The 18,413-nt window shown below is 36.6% G+C and overlaps 1 protein-coding gene across 2 annotated transcripts in view; it reads left to right on the top strand.

Moving 5' to 3' along the window:
* The first annotated feature begins 7,086 nt into the window (after positions 1-7,086).
* ARHGAP15 (Rho GTPase activating protein 15) overlaps positions 7,087-18,413 on the top strand; it is a 621,340-nt gene continuing 610,013 nt past the window's right edge. For both annotated transcript variants that reach the window (XM_019925524.3, XM_073807741.1), the window contains exon 1: positions 7,087-7,190. The gene's annotated coding sequence lies outside the window, so the exon portion shown is untranslated. The remainder of the gene's footprint in view (positions 7,191-18,413) is intronic.

Raw genomic sequence — 18,413 nt, 5'->3', positions numbered from 1 at the left:
CAAGATGTGATGACAGTGCCTTGACAGAGGTTAAGGGGATGGAAGGGAGGTGAAGAATTTTGTCTCTAAAGTCTCACTTCTTAGCAAAATGACTTTTGCACAATGTGTATAAAAACTATTGTTCTTATTTGGCATTCAGTGCCCTACAAAATCTTGCCCTCACTGCTTGCTTTCTAGGCACACATGTCTCATTGCTATTCTTCAAATTGCCAATCCTGCTCTAACTTGGCATTTACTCTTTCTTCTTCTTGGACCACTGTTCTCCATATATACCAGGTTCCTCCTTGACTATTTTCATGTCTTGTGCCAAAAGTCACATCAGAAATGTCACTCCTGAAAACCCTATATCTAACCACCTTCATCTAGATGCTCTCTTTTTTCTCCTGTTTCTATGAATTACCTATGACTTGATGCCAAGGCCAATTTCTCCCTTTTCACTTACTCAGGGTCATTGTTTCAGGGAGCATGCTTTTTATGTTATATCAACAAATTTTCCCTCTCTACTACATCATTTCAAAATCAGCATAGAATCAAGCTATTATTATTCTCTGATCTGAAAAACAAAACAAAACATTTTGTCACCTGCTTCTCCCTCAAGGCACTGCATATCTAACACATATCTAACTTCCTTTTAGATTATGATTTCTTGGAAGAGTTGTGTATACTTGCTATTTGCTGATCTTGCTTTACTTTCTCCATAGCTCTTACTACTCTTGAACATTATTAATTAATGTGATTTTATTCTTATTTATTGTCTCTGTTACCTCCACCAAATGACATTAAAAAATCTCCAAGAAATTGCATCCTTGGAGCTTGGTGTTGTGTCTAGAATAAAGTAAATACCCCAAATATATTTGCTGAATAAGTGAGTGATTGAGTGCACACATTTTTTTCCTACAACAGTATAACACTTGGTTGTAAGAAATGTCACATTTTTTTCTCTTTTTATAAATAATCTAAGTCAGGTCTTATTCTCACCTACTTTCTTTAGTTAGAATTAAATTTCCATCATGCTTGGCCCACCCTCCTCCATTCTACATCCAACTTTCAGCTCTTGAAACTATACGGGATTCCCCACTGCTTCCACAGTCCTCAGGGAAGCTCCTCTGGTCATTATGAATGTCACTGAAAGACGTCTTGTCTAAGTTCAAGCATAAAGTGAAACAGGTGGTTCCGATGCTCCTGGCAAAATGTGGCGTATGGAGATGTGTCCACACTCCACCCCAGAAATCTCACAATGTTGGACTGTTTCACATTTTATTCTTCTTAAAAACTCTAACTCTTCACCCCATTTTCACCCATTCTAATTCTCATTCCCATCTTTCTCCTTAACTGACAGAACTGTTGTAATCAGAAGAGAACTTCCACTGACCTCAAATACTGTACCCAGCTGCAAATTTGTGCCTTGCCTATGTGCTCTGGCTTCATTTCTGGTACAATGAAAGAACTGCCCATGCTTTCAGCCAAGGCTTAGGCCATAAAGGTACTTGTGCCTGAGATTCTATTCCCACTCCTCTACTTCAGGACTGCATCCCATAACACTTTCCTTTCTATCTGGTATAATCAGTTTTTCCTTCTATAGGATCATCTTCACTTCTTCTACTTCTATTCTTTCCTGTAGAGTAAAACTCCAAAAAGATATCTGTATTTGCTGTCTTCAATCTATTAAAATAAGATTTTCTCACTCATATGCTACTAAAACTTTTATCATGGTCACAACGACCTGTATGTTGCCATATCTAAAGGTAATTTTGCCCCTTTCATTTTACCTGAGTTTTCAGTGGCATTTGACAATTTATGAATCTCTCATCCCTGAAAAATATTTTCACTTGTTTTCCAGGACATCAAATTCATCTGTTCTTTCCTCCTTCCTTCCAGACTACCCTTTTTAACATCTCCTTTGTGAATTTTTCCTCTCTCCCAATCTTAAATTAAGCATAGATCCTTTCCTTGAAACTTTTCTCTTTTCTATATACACTCTGTATCTATATTATCCAGTCTCATAGTATTAAATGCCATTTTTATGCTGATGAGTTCCAAATTTATATCTAACCTGGACTCCCTTCTTGACCTCCAGACCTTCATATCTAACTGCAAAATAGTCAACTCCACTGAGATGACAAATAAGCATCTCAAAGTTATCATGTACTACAAACCAACATGCCCCAATGTACCAGCTCTTCTGAAGTCTTTTTTGTCTCGGTTAATAGCAACTCCATTCTTCAGCTGTTCAGGTTGCTCAAAAGGAAATGGTTGTTGGATCCATTTTCAGAACACATACAGAATTTGATCATTTCTCCCTTACACTTGCTACCATCACTTTGGTCCAGGTCCCAATCATCTCTGCCATGGATTATTGCAGTAGCTTACTAATTGGTGTCCTGGGTTCTATTCCCATTCTTTTGGTCAATCCTTCATACAACAGACAGAATGCTCTTGTAAAATTGTGAGTCAAATTATTTTAATGTTTCCCCTTCTCACTCAGATTTTTCAAAAAGAGCAGGAGAGTCCACGTGGTCTAGGCCTTATTACTTCTCTGATACTATACCCTATACTCCTCTCTCTCACTCATCTATAGTCACACTGACCCCCATGCAGCTTTTCAATGATCCCAGACACAATCTTCATCCAGAGTTCCTGCACTTCTATTTCCTCTCCATGGAATACCCACCTCCCACCTCTAAATCCACATGGCTAGATCCCTCACTTTCTTTAAATATTTACTTTCCTTGGTAAGACCTCTCTTCTCATCTGACCTCAAGTCTTATACCTTCTGAACATTTTATGTGCCACTTCACTGCTTTTGTATTTCTTTCCTTATCAATAAATTATTTTAATTTATCTTTTTTCTAACTAATATTCAGTATATCTAAAGCTTGCTATATTGCCTGGTACACAGTAAGTGTTCAAGAGATGAACAGACGTTGCCTCCAGATTAAAGTGTTTGCCAATAAGGGGCAGCTTCTTGGGAGTGGAGCAAGCTCTCCTCCAGTAAGGGAAACCCATCTCTCTCTCTCATTCCTATCACAGGAAATTGAAATCTTTCCCAATCTAAGTCAAGCCTTTCTTCTCTTTTCTACTCTCCTTTAGTGTCTAACTCATAACATCTGCTCAGAGGGCCTATAAACTTCTGTTTTTGTTTTCCCTAATCATACACAAACACACAGACACAATACTAGTTAATATTACCTGAGACACAAGAACCAAGACCTAAATCAGTTAACTAGTTGTGATAAAGGAGGGAAAACAAGGCTTTGTGAGGGATTTATCTGAACCTATATTTATAACAGAATTGGGTTGCTGGAACATAGTGCATGAATATATTTTATTTTGCTATATTTTTTTTTGCCAGATTGCTTGTCAGAATGGCTTCAGTTTATAGTTCCACCATCAATATATGACAGTTCCTCTCTATAAATTCTCATCCAGATTTTTGCCATTTCAATAGGAGCTAATTTAACTTGTTTTTACAGTGACTACTGGGGAGGTGTACATCTCTTTACTTACTGATGGATACTAGTTCAGTCCTTTTCATGAATTGTTTATTCAAATTACTTTCTTATTTCCCACTTAAGTTTCCTACTGACTTACACAAATCTTTTGTGAATCTATGTATGTTCTACTAGTCTGTTATTTTTCTGTAACTTTGTTTTATAATTAACAGAATTCTTTAATTATTGTATAGTTAAGTCCATATATTTTTGCTCTTGTTAAGTCCATATATTTTTGTTCTTTTCCTTTTAATTTAGGGATACTATTTATGAAAGTTGCATTTTGCAAAAATATATTTCTTTATATTTTGTATCAGCAAAAGGATTTACTTTTCAAATGTAGATTTACTCCATCTAGGGTCCATCTTTGCTTGTGGTCTAATGTAGGGGCCCAACTCTATTTTCTTTGATTTAGTGAGTGTGTCTTGCCAGAATCATCTACTAATCAATCTGTTCCTTTTTGTTTACCGTATGATGCCATCTTTGTCATATATCAAGTTCTCAAATAAATATGGTCTGCTATTGGACCAGTACTCTAATGTTTTTTTAATACTGTGGCCTGGACTATGTTAATATCTGACTAGTAAGTCATCAGTCTTTGCTGTTCTGTTTCAAAATAAACTTAGGTACTTTGGGACATTTGTTCTTCTATGGAAATTCCTGGAATAGCCTGTTGTGTTCCTTAAAAATTCATCTGCAATATATTGAGATTTTATTGAATCTATTTGTTGATTGACTTGGACAAACTGACACATTTTCACTGTTACTTTTCATATCTATGCACATAGTGTATTTCCATTTATCAATTCTTTTAATCTCTTCAATATAAATTTAAACGTAGAGAACTTTGGGGAGATTTGATTTTAGTATGAGTCTAATGCTAAGTCTATCATTCCTGTCAGTGAAGAAGCAAAAAGAAACACCAGGGGTGAAACTTGTCCTCGGCATTACTTACTTTGAGTTATGCTGAATAGAACATGGTTAGGAGATAGCATAGTGATTTAGAACAATCACTGTGGGATCAGGGCCCTTGGCTGGACTCCTGGCTCTACTCCTTACTAAAATGGGCAATTATATAATCTCAGTTTCCTCATAAGAAAGAAAAAAAGAAAGTATAATAACATTGGTTAGCTCATAAGGTTGTTGGAAGGATTAAACGAAAGAAAAAATGTAAAGGGATTGGTACAATTCTTGGCTTATAGCAAGTATTCAATAAATATTAGATACATATTGAGTGGCAAGTGTCAAAGCCTAAGTTAGATCCTTAATCGTAATCATGGTAAATACATTTCCTCTAGCCACCAAACCCAGGTATATCACTGCCTGAGTTGCTCCCCTCCCATCTTGTACAAAGAAAATGTGCTTTGTCTTTATTTAATGTCTACTTGTTCATGATCAAAAATAAACACTGAAAATTTATACCTTCAAGTAGGTGTTTGTGTTTATTTATTTCCCATAAGGGTACATTGGTGTTTTATATTTTTTCTATTCCAATATCTGTTATCAGTACCTATGTAAAAGGAAAAGCCTATTTCCCTTGTTCTAGATTTATGAGCCTGACTTGGACTTACAAAGGCTTAAATCGAGTAGGATGTACTAAATTTATCTGATGTTTCTTGGGAGGCATCATCATTTCCTAGCTCATGCTCATGTATAAGTCTGCAATTCTTCATTATTTACAACATATTTAAATCTATTTACTTATTTTTGTTGGAGGAGGTAATTGGGAGAATGTGACCTCCAGCTGAGCTGCAAACTGGACCCAGGCAATCGGAGGCTCCTCACCTCCTACCCTGACCCTGGAATGTATGTTCTGCCCACCATTCCCACAGCAGGAGCCATTTTCAAGGACGCAGCCTTGAGGGAGCAACGTGTTATTGAGATGGTCTGGACTGAATGCATGACTGAACCCAGTTAAGTCCTCTATCTAAACTTAAGATTCTGGTGGGCAGGCGCAAAGATTTACTTGTCTTGCGGCCACCCAAGACAATCTTTGTAGGTAAGTTCCTTTGCTTATTAAACCTGCCACCTACCAATCTGGAGTGGTCTGCCTCTTTCTTTGGTCTCTTCTTGCCCTCATCATATGGGGGCCAGTTTCAGATTTCACTGGGGGAGCTGCTGAGTGTACCAACCAACAATTTTATTCTGGTAGATGGATATTTTTTATATGTATGTTTCCATTATATAGATAAATAACCTTAATTTCAGAGAACCTAAGCGACTTGGCCAAGGTTAAATAAACAGTAGTGTCAGAACTGAAGCCTGAAATCTGGTTTCCTCACTTTCATTATCATGTCCTTTCTATTTTCTCTTCAATGTTAAGGAGGAACATTGAGTACAAACCTTCAGGGCTCTAAAAACTTAAAAAGGTGTATGCTGGAATGACAATTGACAGTGAGTTCTAGGGTGAATCTGAAATATGATTTTAGAAAGAAGAGTCCTAGAGAAATTAGATTAATTTGCAGGGACATGCCATGCATATCTTGGGCCATATACACCACATATATTTTTAAAGTTTTTCTTTATGTGTGCCAAAACATTCCACACCACTGAGAACTACTACATAGATTTCTAGTCTGATGGGTTTGTATGACAAGAGATTGTGATTTAACTTTCTCACATATTTGGAAGGGAAGATTTTCCTTTTGTGAATCTCCTGCAGTCTCACAAAACCAGCCAGGCTTGCACGCCCAGGAGCTCACTTCTTGGAGCCCATAGCTCAGTAGAGAGGCACACCCTACGGCTATTTTGAGTCCCCATCCCACCCCAAACGTGTCTTGGACGGGTGGAAGTTTGACACAGAAGGGTACAGCGCAGCATGCCAAAAATGACACCCCTTGGAGCCTTTATTTTCCTTCTTAAGTCAGGCCACACAGAGAATCATTTAGCCACAGCAAAAGCTCTTCAGCACATATCAGAACTCCTTAGGCAACTGCGAGAGAGGACACACAAGTGTGAGAGCCACCTAGAGCAAATGTCACAGTATGTGCTGGATGAGCACATTCCATTCCCCCACGTGGCAGTGGGGCCCTGGGCTGTGTTCTCTGAAGTTCTAATGCAAGCTGTCCAAAGCCTCATGAACTTAGTAATGGAGCACCTCTTTGTGGGGCCCTCTGTGAGTTAAAAGCACCAGCTCTGTGAATGGAGATGGTCTCTTGGCTTCCCAAGCCAATAAGCAAAGCCTCCTGAAGGCATATGGACATGCTCTAGCTGACTGAGGAGAGCAGGCTTTAGGCTTAAAGCCCTTGCTAGAAGGCAGAGAAAGAGGAAGTGTCCCCGGTGCTTAGCAGGCTGCCCCTCTCCCTGCTAAATTTTTAACCATACATTTTGCCCCATTAAATCAGAATTGATGAAACCTTTACAAATGTGCAGTGTCTGAAAACTGAAAATCACACTGAAAAATAACAATCTCGTTGACTATAGAAGGCAAGTTTTTCAAATCGAGTAATGATGTGATGTGTGTGGTTAACCGTATCTACGCAGGAAGTGGTTTATTTAAAAGTTTTTGTGCTCACTCCACACCCACCCCACCCCACCCCACCCCGCCTTTTTTTTTCCTCCAGTACTGAAATTAAGCAGCATCCAACCTAGGCCTACTTTTACGACATGTGACTTGACTTTACTGTTTTCCGTTTTTGCTAAAAGAGTCATTAACAGAAGTTGATGGCAGTTTCAGTAACAAGTCAGCACTGAGGAAAGGTAAGTGAGCTCATACTGAACGTGCAATTTAACCTTGAAAATATTTGACAGAGTATCCTATGCTTCAGTGGGAATGTATAAACGTTTCCTACAAAATTGTGATGTTTTCATTTGTGATTGAAACATCATTTTGTTTCCTTTGGTGTAGAGAAGAATATTGTTTTTAAATTTGCAACAGTTAAATTCTAAAGTACTTTAAAAGATCGTATACTAAGATTTTATATGAAAATATTAAAAACAGAATAAGGTATAGTTTTAGTTTGAAAGTGCTTTTAAAAATTGGGACTTTGTATCTTTAACTGACTGCTTTATAAAAATATGCACTCTTCATGATCCAGATAATAAAGAGAAAAAGGCATTTTGTAACAATTAGAAATAACATCTGAATTGCATGCAGTGTGAAAGATACCCACTGTAAAGTGTTGTAGTAAAGTTAGCATTAGAAACCCTTAAAAGGTGTAGTTTATTAAATTTACAGCTTATTAAATAGCTATTAAAAAGCAGGAAATTTTCAAAATGCCAAAGAAATTTCTCTATCATGACATCTGATTTTTTTCCTAAATTTTATTTAAGATATAGTGTGAAATGAGGGCAAGTTTCTATTTCATAAGCAAAACTGTACGTTTAAAGGAGAAGTCACAGATGGCTTCACAGGGGGTTACTTCTGGGAAAAGAGGCAAATTAGAAATATACTTCTGTTATTTAGGTAATTATATAATTTTCCTTCTTTGAGATTTCTAAAACAATAACCTCAGAAATTAAAAGGATTTGTTAATCATTAACTGACAAGAACTTTTCTTGTATAGTGACTTCTTGCTTTTATAGAATGTCTTTGTGTGCTGTAACATATGTACAAAAATTATAAAAGTATTGCTCATCTCAGAGACAAATACCTAAAATAAATCTGACTGTAGATTTTTCAAGGAATTTTAATGAAAGCTCCAGATACGATCCACCCTTCCGTAATATTATTTTTATTGTGCTGTTGGATGGGGGACATGAGGGCCCCACAACACCTATTTTTTTGTATTATTAAAAAATGGTTACAGGATTGATAAGTGGCAACAATTTTCTTTTCTTTTATTGTCTTCTATTGAAACACTCATATAAATGTTTTTTGATGTGGTCAATTTGGTAGGAAATTATTAGTTATACTAGTACACTCCATTTTAAGACCTCTTCAATTGTCAATACTGAAGCTAGCTACTTGTTGACTATTCAAATGATCATGAAAAAACAGAGATTAGGACTTGATGTTCAATACATTTTTTATTGTTAGAGTGTAAGAGAACCTTGGTAATATGTATTTGCTTTGATATTCTGATTAGCTTTTCAATTTGCTGCATTTTCTCACAATGGAAAGCATTATTTAAATCTGTCTTCAATACTGTGGTTCTGAACCTCTGCATCTACAGAAGCTTAATAATTCAGATAGTTTTGGTTGATATGTTATTACTTTATTTCATTTTATTATAAAAGAACATCACATGAATAAACATATGTAGTACTTACATATTAGCAAGAATGAATATCCACATAAGCCTTTGGTACTGAAAAAAGTCCACTACAGTTTTTTAAATAATTTAATATTTTTATAAGCCAAATCTTTGTAAAATGATTGTTTCCTGCAGAAACTGTTAAATTAAAAGACAAATATTTTATGGAGTATGTATAAAATTAAGAAGTAATTAAACATACTTAATATGGATTTATAAAGAGAAATAAGTAGAGATGATATTCATGTAACCTAAGATGCTCTCAGAATTGTTTGTAAAAACTACTAATGCATTATCTCTGGGATGTAAAGACCAAATCTTAAGAGGGTAAATTACAAATGAGTTATTATAGGTAGGTTACTATATCTTTATGTATTTTAAGCGAATAAGAAACAAATTTTGATGAAATAAAAACAATGCAGAGAATCTCATTTGGAAAGTCTTTAAAAAAAAAAATAGGGGGCTTCCCTGGTGACGCAGTGGTTGAGAGTCCGCCTGCCGATGCAGGGGACACGGGTTCGTTCCCCTGGTCCGGGAAGATCCCACATGCCGCGGAGCGGCTGGGCCCGTGAGCCATGGCTGCTGAGCCTGCGCATCCGGAGCCTGTGCTCCGCAACGGGAGAGGCCACAACAGTGAGAGGCCCGCATACCGCAAAAAAAAAAAAAAAAAATGCTTTTCCACTTGGGGCCAGGATTCAGCAAAATTCAGAAAGGAGACATTCCCCCCCTTGATATTCCTTCTCTTGTTATTTTTAAGTGTTCTGTCCCAGAGTGGGCTACTCTGTCCCCGACTTAAGGTCTGCCAGCCTTGGTCCTAGAGAAATACACCCTACACTTTTCCTTCCATCACACTCCCATTGTTCTTAAAATGTACTCATCCTATTTTCCAGAAGTTAGGGCATCTGATAAAAATAATCCATGCTCACAAGAGAGGGCTCCAGAGCTTTGTTTCTTGTAACCTGTAATTCAGGCCTCCCTTCCTCCTCCCAGTAGAATTTTAATAACTTCTCTCAGCAGACAGGATCCAAGGGAACGGCTAACTGTTGAGGACCTCAGTCTCAAGTGAGGAGACTGATGCCATTACAAACAGTTTGGGGAAAATATTTTGGGGGAGAAAGAGTGTTTTGTTAACGATTCGTCTTGTCTATGGCATTTAAACAAAATTTCTGAGTATGTTTTATGTGAAGGGTCCATCACAGAGATGTGTCCATTTCTCTAAGATATTCCTTAAGAAATATACATCTTTCTTGTAGTGGATGAAAATTAACTGCACATCTTCAGACTATTTTGGTATTCCCATACACTTAGAAACTATCTAACATAATCAAAAGTTTTACATATGTATTTTAAAAATCATTTAATATCCTGAATTTAGCACTTTGGGTACCATATTTTTTGTACTGCAAGATAAATGTTATATAACTAAACTATAAAATATACTTATAAGTATTCTAAATTTTAGCTTACGGTAGACAAAACTCCTTTGCTTGCAAATGACAGAAAATAAGCTAAAGTTAGCCTAGGCAATAGAGAGAGGCACTGATTTGTATAACTGAAAATCCAAGGAAAGAAAAGTCAGGCTGGATCCAGCAGCTCACACAGATTTACCAAGATCATTTTCTTCATCCCTTAGCTCTTTTTTTTCACTCCACTATAAACAGTCTCTGGTAGAAGCTCACACTAAGTTGACCAGAAGGCTTCAGGTTTACCTCTGACCCTTTCAGCAAACTTTGAACAAAAGAATGCCTTTCCCCCATCACCACAGCAAAGGTACCTCAGATTGAGATCTGATTGGACTGAAGTGGATCACGTAACCATACTGAACCAATCACTGCCTCACCCTGCGTGACCAGGCCTAAGGTCACTGGCCCACTCTTGCATTGATGAGCCACCTGCCCCTGCAACACCTGGACTCTCCGCTGAAAAGAGGGGTCCCTACACTGAGGAACTAAAATTCTTCCCCCAGAAGAAGAGCAACTTTATGTCTTAGAGGTAATACAGCCATAGAAAACTACCACACGGCCACATCGGGTCACATTTAAAACCAGTACTTAAATTTTCCAACCTCTGTAATCAGACAGAAAGACGGCGTCAGTTTAAGCATAGGTCTGAATGAAGCAAGTGTTTCAATTAAACTGAATTTTAAAGTATTTTTCAACAGCTACTCCATGTACAAACCCCTGCCCCACAATACTTGTCTTCTAAAAGCTTATAATCCAGTAAAAGTACAAGATTAATAATTATAATGCCAACAACTTTTTATCAAGTACCATAAAAAGATATAAGAAATATTCTATTAGGATTCAGAATTTCATCAAATATTTTTGTCTTCCTGTTATATGGCGGGCAATAAACTAGAGAATTTTGCAGGTGTTATATCATTTATCATATCCAGTCAGAGAAATCAGGGCAGTTTTGGAATAAATATTTGTACAGTAGTTCCCCCTTCTCCAGGGTTTTGCTTTCCGCGGTTTCAGTTACCTGCAGTCAACCACCGTCCGAAAATGTTGAAGGGAAAATTCCAGAAATAATCCATGAGATTTAAATGACTCACCTTTCTGAGGTAGTGTGAGGAAGTCTCGCTGCCGTGCTCCGGGCCGGCATCTTCGCGTCCAGCGTTTCCCCCGTGAGGCACTGAGCTGCCTTCCCGCTTATCAGATCGTCGCTCTCGCGAGTTTGAGGTTTGAGGTATCGCGGTGCTGGTGTTTGCGTCCCCTTTAATTCGCTTAATAGTGGCTCCAACGCGCGAGTAGTGCTTCCGGCCAATCGGACATGCCAAGGCATATCCTTGCAGTGCTTCCTCTAAGCGATAGGGTGCCAGAAAAAAAATTCGTAGTCCGAGGTTGCCCAGATGTACTGTACGGACGAACCTGAATTTTCTATCCGTGAAATTGTGAAGAAGGAAAAGTAAATCTCTGTCCGTTTTGTTGTGGCACCTCGAACTGCAAAAGTTATGGCTGCAGTGTGTGGTAAGTGCTTAATTAAGATGAAAACGGCATTGAATTTGTACAATAAGATATTGTGTGTGTGTGAGAGAGAGACAACATTCACATAACTTTTATTTTTTTAATTTTTTATTGCTGTACGCGGGCCTTACACTGTTGTGGCCTCTCCCGTTGCGGAGCACAGGCTCCGGACGCGCAGGCTCAGCAGCCATGGCTCACGGGCCCAGCCGCTCTGTGGCATGTGGGATCCTCCCGGACCGGGGCACGGACCCGTGTCCCTTGCATCGGCAGGCGGACTCTTAACCACTGCGCCACCAGGGAAGCCCCACATAACTTTTATTACGGTATATTGTTATAATTGTATTTCTTTATTAGTTGTTAATCTTTTACTGTGCCTAATTTATAAATTAAACTTTACCATAGGTATGTATGTATAGGGAAAAACATAGTCTATATAGGAGTCGGTGCTATCTGCGGTTTCAAGATCCATCGTGGCATTTGGAATGTGTCCCCGTAGATAAGGAGTGGGGGGTGGACTACTGTGATAGTATCCAGAGAAAGCTAGAACTGGGGAGTTGAGAAACATTCCAAAAGACAGGAAGGGAATGTGTCAGGGGACAAACATGGAGTATCAGAGAATTTCCCAGGCGGAGTGAGTTGTCTCCTGTTGTTAGCTGTAAGTATTAGCAGGAGGTCAGGGCAGATGGTTTGAGATTCTAATAGGGTGAACCTGCTGAGCAGATCATGACTAAGGGCTGTAAGTACCAACAGGGTTGTTGAGCAGGGGAAATCCATCGCAGGATGGCCACGTTTTGCATCTGGGTGGGCTATCTAGCATCAGGATTTATTTACTTCTTGTATATATGTCACTATTGGTGACATACTCTTTAGGGTGATTTGGAGAAATGGTGGTCGTCTATGAAGGGAGGTATTCCTTTAAGACAAGTCACTGGCGCACCTCCCCAGGTGCCTCGAGGTTCTTATATAGGCTGTGGTTATAATGATTTTTTTTCATATTGCAGAGCTTTGTTGTGTTGTTTTTAATTTGAGAATAAGTGATACAGTGAAATGGTTTGAAAACAAACAAAACCTAAATAAAAATATTTTAGTGAAAGTCTTTCTAACACTCCTATTTCTATATACCTCTGTTTACTCCCACCTTAACCCAACAGGCAACCACTTTTCAGTTTTTTTTTTTAAATCCTTCATTGTTTCTTTATGCAAAAGCATGTATGTATATACGCACGTGTGTGTATATATTTCTTTATTATATTAAAGGGAGTTCACTATATACACCTCTGCACTTTTTTTTCTTTCAGTAATATCTTAGAGATATTTTAATTATAAAAATAAGAAACTGTCTAATTCTCTCTCTCTCTCTCTTTGTTTATAGTTGTACAGTGTTCCACTGTGTGGATATAGCATACTTAATCTAACCAGTCTAAAAGAGTCATGGGTGTTTTCAATTTTTTGCTAATACAAAGAATGTTTTAATATAATTGTGTACATTTGAAAATATATCTATGGAATGAAATCCCAGAAATTTCATTTATTAAAACTATTTATTTATAAGCCAAGAGATAAAATAATTTTGATAGTTATTGCCAAACTATCCTTCACATTAGTTGTAACTTTTTGAATTTCCATCAGCACTTAACGAGAGGGCTGGTGGAAGCTCCATAGCTTTTCTAACAGATTGTGTTACCAAACATTTCAGGTTTTGCCAGTCTGTAGAAAAATGTATCCTGATATAGTTTTATGTAATATTTCTGTTATTATGATTGAGGTTGGGCTTGTTTTTAAAAGAGTAAAGGTCTATTTGTTTTTCCTAATAACAGAATGTATCCTTTCTCAACTGCATAATTAAGGACCAAAAGCATTAGTTAAGTTCAAGCCTAGAATGAGATGTTAAAGGAAATAAGGAATCGGGGCTAGCATATGTAAAATACTCTTTTAATAAAACTTGAAATAAGCAGTAGCTAAAAGAGGATGAAACATGAACACTGAAGTGAAGGAAAAGAGAAAAGGAATGAAAAATAAAAATAAAAAAAAAAAGAAAATCTATCCAGACATCCAACAATGTCTCAGAGGATACGAGGACAGATGGGTGTAATCACTAGCTCAAGTAGATAAATTAACCTGAAACAGAAGGAAGAGCACTTTAATGAGTGTGCATGTAGATGAACTGGATACAGATAAGATGAAGTGAGGAGAGGAAGGTGAGGAATATTTGCTTCATGGATTCTATCTTCTTTGAAATGGTAGGAAAGTCCATTTGATAAGAGGTAGTATTTAGAGGATGCCAAAGAATATGCAGACTATCTTATTTTAAAAATTGGCCTTGTCAAAAACATATAGTACAACTGTGAATTTTAAAGTTGATTTTTCACTTTCAATGGGCATCAGCCCTATTCAATTCCATAAATCCCATATTTATTATTCCATAAATAATTTTGAGCTCTAACTAAGTACACTGTGTTATGCTAAGAATTATTGGGGATACAGAGACTCAGTGTGCTAACTAGCCAGTGAAACCATCTTAGGTAGCTTAGTGCACAAATACAAGAATTTAAATATAAATTTATAAGTATAAATGCAAGGCCTTAGAAATATTAGAGAACATGCTATGTCAGAGTCTCAGTGGTTTCATTTTACCAAATCCAGTGGCTATTTATGCATCTTCATATTATCCATATCTGAGTTGCATTTGATGCAACTGAACATTCCTTCTCTCTTGAAACTCCCTCTTCACTAAACTTCTATATTTCATTCTCCCAGTTTTTCTCCAAACTATTTCAGTGCTCCTTCTCTGTCTCTTTGCTAACTCTTCCTCATTATCCAGCCCTCTAAATGTTAAAATGTCCTGTACTCAATCTTCAGATTTCTACCTTTCTGGTCCTAGCTATCGTCTTCTTAGTTTATTCCTAGGTGCTATTATTTAGTGCCATGATTTTAAATACTATCTATATTCTTTTTTTAAAAAAATTTTTCATTTATTTTTGGCTGTGCTGGGTCTTCGTTGTGGTGCGCGGGCTTCTCATTTCGGTGGCTTCTCTTGTTGTGGAGCACGGGTTCTAGGCGTGCGGGCTTCAGTAGCTGTGGCTCACAGGCTCTAGAGCACAGGCTCAGTAGTTGTGGAGCACGGGCTTAGTTGCTCCGCGGCATGTGGGATCTCCCCGGACCAGGGATCAAACCCGTGTCCCCTGCATTGGCAGGCGGATTCTTAACCACTATCTATATTCTATTTAGACCTCAAGACCAAAACTTTTTGTTTTTTAACACTAAAACTGTAAATGCAGTTGCCTACCTATCATCTCCAGTTGAATGTTTCAAGAGACATCAAAATGAGTATGTTCAAAACTAAGCTCTTATTTACTCCCCACTTACCCACCCCCACCTGCTTCTCTCCTATTTTCATTTATCTCATTTAATGGCACCATCATTCATATCTCTGTTCAAGATAATAAATTAAGAATTACCCCCAATTCCACTCTTTCTCTCATACTCCCTACCCCAAACCACATCCAATTAATCAGCAATAAGCAGAGCCTGCAAAATTGACTTACCTCCCATAATCCTGTTTACTTTTCTAAATGTTGGCTCTTGAAAAGTTATATCTTTTTTTTTATACTAATGGCTCTTTTTATTTTTTGTTTCTTGGTATAATGAATTTTCCTCAAAAAACCTGCTAAATGAATACACTACAATATATGACATTTAAATGACATCACAATTTTAGATAAACCATGCTTACTAATTCACTTTCTAGTTTCAAGTTAGAGAAGAATCATACAAAATATATGGAGCAATGTTGATTTGAAAATTTTTGAATGAACTCAAGAAGGTTGAAGAAGTAGCAACTTGTAGAACATTCCAGTTGGTTTGTTGGCCCTAAATTTTTTTTTTTTGCTGTAATTTATCATTAAGTATGCTCTGACAGCAAGAAAACTGTAAGTTTCATAAACATTGAAAATATTGGTGACGTAAAAGATACAGAAAAATAGGAAATTTAATAAATATACTTTTTATATTTTATGTACTTTTTTTTCAAATTGTTGTTACTACTTACATAAACCCATTTTTAAAATCTATTCATGCATTTTTATATTTATAAATGTTGATTGGGTATCTTGAGCTTTTATTTAACTGATTTTATCTTAGCAAGAATGAATTAGACATTAAGCAAGGGGTAAATGTGTATCAAAATATCCCAAATTTAATCACTTTTACCACCTCTACTGCTGTTACTGCAGAGTCCTCTAACTCATCTCCCTGATTCTAATTTTTACATGATAGTCATTCTCCAAAGAGTAGCCAGAGTGACTTTCTTAAGACTTAAATCATACAATTCTCCAACTAAAACATTCCAAATGATTTTCTATTATACTTTAAATTAATTCAGTCTTTTTCCATGATTTGTCAGGCCCTCTATGTAATTACTCTGCTTTTGTTTGCTTAAATAGCATTTTGGATATGAGGAATCATTATTACATTTTTTAGTGGCTATCTTTACCCTGAACTGAATGGCCCATGAAAGTACTGACCTTGTTTGCCTTTTTACTACTGAATACCTAGAACCTAGAACAATGGTAGACATATAATAAACACTCAATAAATATTTGATTAGTGAAAGAACAAATAATATAAAAGCTGACTGGGGGCTGTAGAGTCAGGAAAGGCTTCTGGAGATTTGTGACTTCTCTTGGATCTAAAAAATAAGGTAAGTTTAGGGGAAGAGAAGCTAGAAACGTATTTCAAACAAATGACACTTTATGGGTTCATTTTGAGCAACCTGTTAGTGATGAAAGGTTGGAATGGAATGCTGGATCCGTTATATACTGTGGCACTTTTTTGAAACTCAAAACAAATAAGCATCTGAAAACGTATTGCATAAATTGGTAGAGAACACCAGCTACTTCTAAGCATTTAAATTTTAAGCTGTTCTTCTAAAACTAGGGTATTAAAATTGAATAATTTTGTTTACTTTAGATTCATTTCCTAAACACTTAGTGAACTTTTTGTTTTAGTCTCTGCTGATGTAATGACAAGCTTAGAGTCAAAACGAGATTTCTTTTTAAAATAGAATGCTCAGGAAATTAAGTGCTGAGTCGGGGGAAATTTTTTTTTAATTTATCTTTCCACTTCAGTTAATTTCATATTAGAATTTTAAGGGATAGAAACTGAGCAATGAAGTCCATATTCATCTTATTTGGGAAATCAAGTAGTCTTAGCCTCTATTTATACCTTGATGGTTCTCCTAAAGGAAGTAGAATGTAGGAGGAAAAATGAGTGTTGATTACCCCAGTGGTGCCTCCAGCACTGTGGTAGGTACCATGGTGTTACCCCAAGCAAACAATATCCCCTTCTTGTCTAGATGCTTACAGTAGCATGAGACATTCATTAATATAAATTATTAGAGTGGCATTATTAATAATAATCATCAGAGCTATGATTTATTCAATGTGTATTATGTATCAGGTGTTTTGCATACCTAATAGTATTTGAATCCCACAAAAATCATGTAAGAGAGTTAGTATCTCCATTTTAAAGATAAGGAAGCTTAGGTTGAGTGGGTAAGTGCCCAAATTTATAATGCTGTTTGGTTGGTGGGTTATGATTTGTAGGCAGATTTGGGTAATGCAAAATCTGTGTTATTTTCACTATGCCATGCTATAATTTCTAATCCTGTTAGGTGTCAGCAGTTAAGTGATACTGGACTTCATTCATGAGGCCCTGTAGTCTGAAAGGGTCTAGAAGGATCCTGCTTTGTTTGATATCTAAAACTATGCCATCTGTGGAAATCCTGTTGCTTTTTCACTATATACATATATCCTTATGTAGAGATGTTATAAAATATGTGAGGAAGAAAACATTTTTGCCTTAGTTTTTGTCATACTGTAGGTACTTTTTCTATTTCACTTCTTCTGTCTTCTCTGGACCCTGTGTCTCCTTTCTGCCCCTAGATTCCCGATTCCTTCTTAGAGTCATGCTGTCCATTATGGTAGAAACTAGCTACAGATGGTTATTTAGCACTTGAAATGTGGCTAGTTTAAACTGAGTGTAAAATAAACACCAGTTTTTGAAAACAGTACAAATAAAAAAGTTATAAAATATCTCCTTAATATTTTTACATTGATTATATGCTAAAATTTTGACATAGTGGGATAAATAACATACATTATTAAGATACATTATTTTAATATAATCACTTATTTCATTTTACTCATCTAGTATGGCTACCAGAAAATTTTAAATTATTTGTGTGGCAAATTATTTCTAGTGGATGGCACAGCTTTAGGCCATCTCCTCTTCTCACAAGACTACTTTGACATTCTTATCCACTCTTATATTTTAAATTTAATCAATATGGTCCTTAATTTTTTATCTTTGGCTTTGGTCTGTCTCCCAATATTGTTCCTTCTTCCAATTGTCACTTGATAACCTATTCCGTGATGTCCCATCAGAAGTTCAAACTGAATATGTCTCATGTTAAACCTATAATCTCCCCACAGAATCCCCATTCTCTTTCCAACTTCAGTTAAGCTATCTCTGTTCTTCAAATCACTTAAGTAAGTGAGCTTGGTATCTCCAAGGACTCCTGTCCATACATCCAATCAACTGTCATTGTTAGGGGCATCCATTTCCTTCTTTCTGTGTTCACTTATTGTCATAGTTACTCATTTAGATATCCATTAAGTCTTGTCTAGACTATGGCAAAGGGGTCTTATTTACTTTCATACTCATTTCTCTTACCTCTTTAGTTTGCATATTTAATATTTATT

This window comes from Tursiops truncatus, chromosome 7 (genome assembly GCF_011762595.2).
Source record: "Tursiops truncatus isolate mTurTru1 chromosome 7, mTurTru1.mat.Y, whole genome shotgun sequence".
Lineage (NCBI taxonomy): Eukaryota > Metazoa > Chordata > Mammalia > Artiodactyla > Delphinidae > Tursiops > Tursiops truncatus.
The sequence above is the reverse complement of the archived record's forward strand: the minus strand, read 5'-3'. Positions and strand labels throughout refer to the sequence as shown.